General features: G+C 29.4%; 1 non-coding gene across 1 annotated transcript; it reads left to right on the top strand.

The window, feature by feature from the left end:
- Positions 1-8,187: 8,187 nt before the first annotated feature.
- Positions 8,188-8,294, top strand: LOC133807836 (small nucleolar RNA R71). The gene has a single exon (XR_009879726.1). It is a non-coding gene; the product is annotated as a small nucleolar RNA R71 (small nucleolar RNA).
- Positions 8,295-8,884: the final 590 nt, after the last annotated feature.

Genomic DNA, 8,884 nt, shown 5'->3' with positions numbered 1-8,884 from the left:
GGCTCGGCTTGAGGCTAAGGGCTCAGGCTCGGGCCACAACATAATTTAACCCAAATTTTTTAAAATAAATTACAAAATTCCGATGCCTCAAAATTGGCTAACATATTTCATCTAGAAATTTTAAGAACAATTCCTAAACCAAAAGACACCATTATAAACAACCCTTAAGAATCTATCATCATGAAAATAAATATACATCCATTCAAATATATATCACATTAATATAAAAATGCATATAATCCCACACAACAATTAACAATATGCATAGATTAATGACCTGCTCTGATACCAATTGTTGGAAAAACATTCAGAGCACGCCGAGGAATAAGTGTAGTGGGCCCATTGTGTAGAAAAACAAGAAAACATCCAGACAAAAACATTAACATGCAATATTATTAATCATGCAACATATATATAAATATACAATATATTTATATATAACATATAAACACATAAACATATGAATATTCAAGAACATAAGCATTTACCTCTTGAAGCCTATCAAGTATCCTTGAGTTTTTTCGTATATTTATCGTTCTTCCTATCCAGTGCTTTAAATACTCAAACCACAATCTTCCGGAGTGCTCTCTATACCTCAAGGTGTGTGTAAGCACATAGAGAACATGGGTTTGCAATTTAGGAATCATAAGTATTTCTCAACACATGAGTACTTGGATTAAGGTGTGAGAAATGTTAGAATAAAGAAGAAGAAGATGAACTTTTTGTCTGATAAAAAATTCTTAAACCTATTTTGAATTGTATCTTATTTGTTTCTTCTTGTATTGACATTTTCTTCTTTTTATTCTATATCATATATATATATATAGATAATTTCATTACCTTATTATTCCTAATAATAATAGTAATATAATTATATCATCATAATGATGATAGGAATTGATTTAGGTAAATATCTAATTTACTAAATTTGAATAAATATTTTCAAACTACTAATTAATTAAATAAATAAAATAAAAACAACAATGATACAATATCATTATAGCAGTACACGCATAGCACAGTCTTTGGACTGTGTCATGCGTGAACTGTTATTTCCGTTTTAAGGGATATTATATTTTTCTTTTATTTATTTATTTAATTAAAATCAATCTTCCATAAAATAAGGTATTAATCTTTTTATGGAAAAGATGACAACCATATTTCAAAATTTAAATTTTAAATTCAAAATTCAAAATTCAAATTGATGATCATCATTATCATCATCTTTTAAAATTCAATAAACCAAAAACTTTTTTTCGATTTACCAATTTTATTTTCTCCCATTCAAATAAAATAATTAATTTCAAAAATTAATTAATTTATTTATATATATGAATTTCAAAAATTATATATTTAAATTAATAAATATATTTTTGAAAATTAATAATTAATTCACTAAAGTATTAACAAATCACATCTGGTCAAGTTCTATATATCACTATATATAAAGTACATTCACTGAAGTTTCCTACTACACTAGTGACCTGGATCTAGGTCACTTGTATTCATAATACTAGCGAACGGTACAAGCAGTAAATAATCTAAAGATTCCATAACTTTATTTTAAATGCGAACTGTTTTAAGTTTATTATCTTAATCTCGATCCTCTCATACCAATATGAGATTAAAACCACATAGATAAACTTTGGAATTTTCTGATATTAACTTAATATTATCAATATAATATCAGACATAGTCTATATATATAATAATAATAATTCAATTCAATTATTTATTTCATTTAAAACATTTGTCAACTACCATTGCTTTAAGGGCACTATTCCCAACAATCTCCCACTTGCCCTAACGAAGATTGAGACATCTCTTTCAACATGTCAATCATATTTTCCTGACCGAATTTGTCTAACAAAGTCTTTGTAACAGTTTTGTAAGAAACTGTTTTTATGTTATCTTCAAGATCATTACATCAATTATGTAAAATTGTCTTGTATTAAATGATACTTCATTTCTTGTACTTTACCCTCTCATGATTTCTAGTTTTTCTAGAATAGTTGTGTCTCCATTGTTTTCGCAATGAGATACTAGTTGTTTATTCTAGTTTGAAACCCTTTCCAGAATGACAAAAAACTCAACTAAATCAAGTAGCCTATTTAACTACTCATAGCTGTTACATTTCGGCTTTTGTGGTGAAACATACGAATCTGAAATGTCTAATACATTTACAAATTAATGTGTCTCCTCCACAGTTATGGAAGCTGATTTTGATATCAATATTTGAAGATTTTAAATCAGTTCATCATTTGGGATTTTAGGTCTCTGCCTAAATGCACATACATATAATCTCTATTATATTTAAGATACTCAAAATTAAGTCCTTATAATTATTCAATGACTCAATCCATCATTGGATTGACAACTACTAACTATTCCCACCGTTTTAACAAATGTCAAAACATAACATTCGATATATTAAAAAATTTATCACTGAGTTGTATGAATAATTGTCTTATGTTTTTCTTTTCTAGTAAAAGAATAAATGGACATTATTATAAAGATAATACATCCTCCTTACTGGGAAGGAAAAAAGCCTTTCTTGGATTTTTATAAACTAAAGCATTTAAGCTTCTTATCCAGAAGTCGCTTGAGACAGTGTCAGATGATTGTTCTTTCAATCTCTATAGACTTGAATGTATAGAACATTCTTGGCTTTTCTAAATCTAATATTTAGAAACATTCAGCTGACCATTTCTTTTCAATTGACGATTTCTCTATGTCATTCCCAATGATTACAACATTGTCAATATTAAGAATAAGAATCACAGCAGAATCTTTCTGGTCAAGATCTTCAAATGATTTTTTGTCATGTCAGCCATTCAGTAAAGACTACTTAGACATCCATTTAAATTAATCTCATAATCCATGCATAAAGCAGTGGATAAGAGTATGTAAACAGATTTAAATTTGGTTACAGTAGAAGATATTTATTTAAGTAATAAATTCTTCTTTCTGTTTATAGCCTTAGACTATTAACCTAACTTTGAAAGTCTGTACTTTCCTCTGTTCTCCTTTTTATCTTGAATATCCTCCTTCAAAATGAAGTTTAATGAACTTTAGTTGGATGTTCAAGAATCCAGATTTCATAGAATTCCAAATTCCATTTCCAGATTCATGGTGTTTCAACCATTGTTTTCTGTTAAAACTTTTTCATTTCATATACTAGTATGTGAATGAAGTATAGTTAGATTGTGTTGCACACCATTTAGCTATCTTTGTATTTGTAATGGAGTAGTTACTAACTAACGCTCCCACTATAACAATGCTTTACAAAATTTGTGATATTCTTTGGTTTTATCATTGTTAATTATCAGTAACTTGCTTACTTGACTTGCATTCATTATTTCTAGTACAATTTAACTAGAAAATATAGTAATTATAATAATCATGCTTCATTAAAGTAGCATTAAGGAGATACAAACTCTTTTGTAATCTTTTATGATTATTAAATTTTTCCACTAAATGACTCCATGGAAATTTTTTAATTTTTTCACATAACCACTTGTGAATCCCAACTTCTAAGTCTTTGATGTTGTACAATCAAACATGTACAGAGTATATAACAAGTGTTAAAATTATAGAAATAATAAAGATGATAATGATTACTCATCATGAATATAATCTTATCTAATAAGATTATATTCTTATCTAATAAGATTATATTTCATTTCCAAAATACTAATTTCTCTTAGCATTCTAGTTGTATGTGGGTTGGGTTTGAGTTCCAAGTTTACATGCAAATTACTTGAATTCTAGATTCGAGTTTTAGACTTCCTTTTGATCAGATCAAACAAGTCTTTAAGTGATTTTACTTTGAATGTTGCATGAAAATTTCTAGAAATTTTCTTTGCATTTAATCAAAGTTAAATATATCTTAAATAAATGTCAATCAATATTGACTTACTATCTATTATCTTTTTTAGCTTTGAACATTAAAAGGTTCAACATACATTTCTATGTATTAGCTAAACGATTATGTGATTTTTGAGCCTTTATTAGAGAAAGGTCTTTTGGTTAATTTTAATTAACAGACTATATAAACAGGGAGATAACCATTGAATGGTTACAATAAAAGGCTGTCTTTTATTTGGTTTATGTGTCTAATTAATTACAAGTCAATCTAAAAAATAATTCACATTCATGTTTCACTTAATTGTGATTGAAATAAGATGTCTTATTAAATCTATGATTTGCACAATAATGAACCATTCATAATTATTATTTATACTCATTGATGAAATAGTTGGAACAAGTATATTTTAAAAATAACAACAAAATTTATTATTCAAAAGAAATATTAAACTTGTTCATTCATCAAAGAAAGGAATTTGAAAAACATAGTTTCTAAAAAGAATTTTAGAACTACTTTAAAGAAAAAAGACTTAATACAAAGCTGAAAATGAAAAAACTAATTCCCATGTTAGTTTTCTCTTGGTCTACCATTCTGCAATCATTTTATTTTTTCTCTTTCGCATTCTTTTCTTTCCTTGATAATACGTTCCTGAAAACAAGACAAAAATATTGTGGCATAAAAATTTGAATCAACTATTCAAATATATTAAAAGGAGATGAGCAAATCATATTTACCCTTTCTTCTTGCAAACTTCTTAGGTGATCAAAAGAATCTCTTTTGATCCTTTCCCATATCTCGTATGTAGATCAAAGGTTCACATATCTCGATTTAATATCGATAGGCACAGTCTTTAGAATGTAATGACGGGCCAAATAATCAAATCTCATCCAATCCGCATATTTTTTATGAATATCATAATCAGATAAAGTTGATTGGTCATCTCGAGGAACATCAATGATTGCATCATACAATTTTAGTTCACTCAGAATTATGTGTATGTTTCTGTTCCAAAAATCAAGATTGTTAAAGTCTAAATGAAAAGTACTTAGGTAGCTATCACGAGGATTCACTGGTTCTTTCACATTTTGAAGTTCTTGATCAGGATTAAGAGAATTAACCATTGTTGCTTGAAATAAATAAATAAAGTATAATGAATTAAAACGTATAATAAATATAAGATTTTATTTGCAAAAGTAAACAAGATGCATGAATGTAACATATAAAAACACATAAAAATATATACTAATCCACGACAAATTAATTTGAAAATCAATGGACCACCTTGGGGTAGGTCAGACTAACTCCTAATTAATTTTGAGAAAAATCTCAATTTCATAAGTGAAAACTTAAAAACGTCGTTTTCTCTTTTGACTTATGAACTACCGCTAGTTTGGTCAAGATGCATTAGTCGTGCTTGAAAGCCTAGATACACTTTTGGAGTGTAACCCATTATTTTCAATCAATGACTTAATTCTAGAGTGTGCCTTAGCGTCGGTCAAACTTGAAATACATCACTAATTATATTCTCATAAGAGAAGTTAACCTTGAGATAAAATAAACATATTTGGAAGTCTTTCCTTAGGGAGGCCGCAAACGGAGGCGACACGAGGCCCTTCCTATGCCTCTCGGTGTTCAACTAATAATGGAGATCATGAGACTTATTGTCATAACTCCCTCTCCCACTCACTATTTTGGAAAAGTGTGTTTTTCACAAAATCAATATTTTTTAATTTAGTTGTAAAAATAAATTTAATTATTTTTACCAAATGATATTCTAATAATTACTAATTCAATTAAGCAAAAAAAAAATATTGTACCCTTAATTCTAATTCTATTTTTGCTTTAATTAAGAAAATATCATTTTTATTTTAATAAAAAAAATTATTAAAACAACAAATTAAACAACTTTAATTTTGATTTACCATCTTAACTAATTAAGACTGAATTTATTATTATATGATTTATCATATATAAGCATATAACAAAATATAGGACATTCCTAATAGTATATTTCTACACGAATGTAATGCATGCTAATTGCATATTGTGTGGGTATATGAATGGCATGTTATAATGCATGACAAAATATTAAACATTTTAATCACATTCAAACATTCATAATAAGAAAATAAAAGCGGGTATGGAAACTTTTGGGTATTTCTAGAAAAATTACAACACTTGCTAAAAATACATGAAAATGTAACCTAGACTAAGGCCTTATTAGGAGCACTTTGATCTCCAACCTTGTTTAAAATAATTAAACTTTGGGTTTTAATACCCAAAAGTTTCTAAGGCCCAATTTGAATTTGGGTAATTTAATTCAAAAATAAAATTACATAATTTAATTTTAATAAATTAAAATTCAAGATAATTTTAATTTTGGATATTTTTAATTAAAACAATTTTCATTATGGAAGGCAGCAATTAAAACATTTTTAATTAGGGAAAATAATCAACATTATTTCAATTAAAGAAATTTCTAAATTAAAACCATTTTAATTTAATTTTATGATTTTTAATTAAATGAATAGTTAAGATAATTATGGTAACAACACACTAGGGTTTGTAAAAGACAAGCCCTAGGTTGTACCAAGAATGGGCCGCGACTGGAGGGAGTTCCGCGGTGGAGGAGGCTCGGCTGGACGCAGGGGCGCGGTGCCTGGGCGTGCAAGGGCGCGAGGTGGGGTTCACGACTAGAGGTGCACGGGCGCGGGCTGGCAAGTGCGCAGGCAGGTGCACAGCTCGGGGCTTGGCTTGAGGCTCGGGGCTCGGGCTTGGGCCACAATAGAATTTTATCCAGGATTTTAAAATAAATTATAAAATTCCTATGCCCTAAAATTTTCTTACATATTGCATCTATAAATTTTAAGAACAATTTCTAAACCCAAAACACCATTATAAACCCTTAAGAACCCATCATCATGAAAATAAACATCCATCCATTCAAACTTATATCACATCTAATATAAAAATGCATATAATCTCACACATCAATTAATAATATGCATAGATTAATGACCTGCTCTGGTACCAATTGTTGGAAAAACATTCAGATCACGCAGGGGAATAGGCGTGGTGGGCCCATTGTGTAGAACAACAAAAAAATTTCATAATTCTTATAAATAGTTTATATGAACAAGAAAACATCGAGACAGAAACATTAAAATGCAATATTATTAATCATGCAACATATATATAAATATACAATATATTTATATATACATATAAACACATAAACATATGAATATTAAAGAACATAAGCATTTACCTCTTGAAGCCTATCAAGTGTCCTTGAATATTTTCGTATATTTGTCAATCTTCCTATCCAATGCTTTGATCACTCAATTCACGATCTTCCACAATGTTCTCTACACCTCAAGAAGTGTGTGGGCACATAGAGAACATGAGTTTGGAATTTAGGAATCACAAGGATTTCTCAATACATGAGAACTCGAATTATGTCTGACAAAAAATTCTGAAACCTAATTTGAATTGTATCTGATTTGTTTCGTCTTGTATCGTCTTTTTCTTCTCTTTATTCTATATCATATATATAGAGATAATTCTATTACCTTATTATTCCTAATAACAATAGTAATATAATTATATTATCATAATGATGATAGGAATTGATTTAGGTAAATATCTAACTTGCCAAATTTGAAAAACTATTTTCAAATTATTAATTAATTAAATAAATAAAATAAAAACAACACTAATACAATATCATTGTAGCAGTACACGCATGGCACAATCCTTGGATTGTTTCATGCGTGAACTACTATTTTCCTTTTAATGGACATTGCATTTATCTTTTATTTATTTATATAATTAAAATTAATCTTCTATAAAAGAAGATATTAATCTTTTTAAGAAAAATATGACAACCATATTTCAAAATTTACACTTTAAATTCAAAATTCTAAGTTCAAATTGATGATCATTAACATCATCTTTTAAAATTCAATAAGCCAAAAACTATTTTTAACTTACTAATTTTATTTTATCCAAAAACTTGTCCCATAGTAGCTGATTGTACCATTCCCCCCATACTCATGTTCTTGAGAAGGTTAGTCATTGAAGAAACTTGAGTGGTCAAAGCTGTCAATGCATCCACTTCAAGTATACTAGCCACTTTTTGACTTGTTGAGGCTCTAACATTGGACCATTGATAATTGTTGCTAGCTATCATCTCCAAAAGCTCATAGGCTTCATTATAGGACTTAGAGAGAATAGCCCCATTAGCTTAAGCATCTAACACCATGCGAGTGGAAGAATTGAGCCCATTATAGAATGTTTCCATTTGTATACAATGCAGGATCCCATGGTGTGGGCACTTTCTCAATAACTCTTTGAATCTCTCCCAAGCTTCACAAAATGATTCATCTTCCAACTGCTGAAATGACATAATTTCATTGCGAAACTTGGCATTTTTGGTGACAGGAAAGTACTTCATCAAGAATTTTTCAGCCAACTCATTCCATGTAGTCACCAAGTCGGGATGAAGGGTGTTGAGCCAAGCTCTAGCTCGATCCCTCAAAGAGAAAGGGAACAATTTCAACCTTAGGGCCTCGTCACTCACTCCTTGGAGCTTGAATGAACCACTTACCTCCAAAAATGAATGAAGATGAAGATGAGGATCCTTAGTAGGCAACCCACTAAATTGACCCACTGTTTGCAACATTTGGAATATAACAGGCTTTAACTCGAATTGGGGTGCTTGAATTTCAGGCCTAACAATGCTTGGATTGAGCTCATTAAACATGGGGGCACCATACTCCCTTATGGCTCTCTCTCTATCATCAGCCATAGCAATTGTGTTAGTGACATTATTAGCACCCGCAACTCCTTCAACCTCTTCAGCCATATTAAGGCGATTTTGAGCCCGTTGTTCCCTTAGTCTTCTTCTAATTGTTCTTTCAATTTCAGGGTCAATAGGATCTAGTTCAATGTATTCTTGCTCATTCATACAGTAAATCACCTGAGAAAACACAAGAGCAAGCAAACAAAGTCAGC

This window comes from Humulus lupulus, chromosome X, assembly GCF_963169125.1.
Source record: "Humulus lupulus chromosome X, drHumLupu1.1, whole genome shotgun sequence".
NCBI lineage: Eukaryota > Viridiplantae > Streptophyta > Magnoliopsida > Rosales > Cannabaceae > Humulus > Humulus lupulus.
Note: the sequence above shows the minus strand (reverse complement) of the source record. Positions and strands in the feature narration are given on the sequence as shown.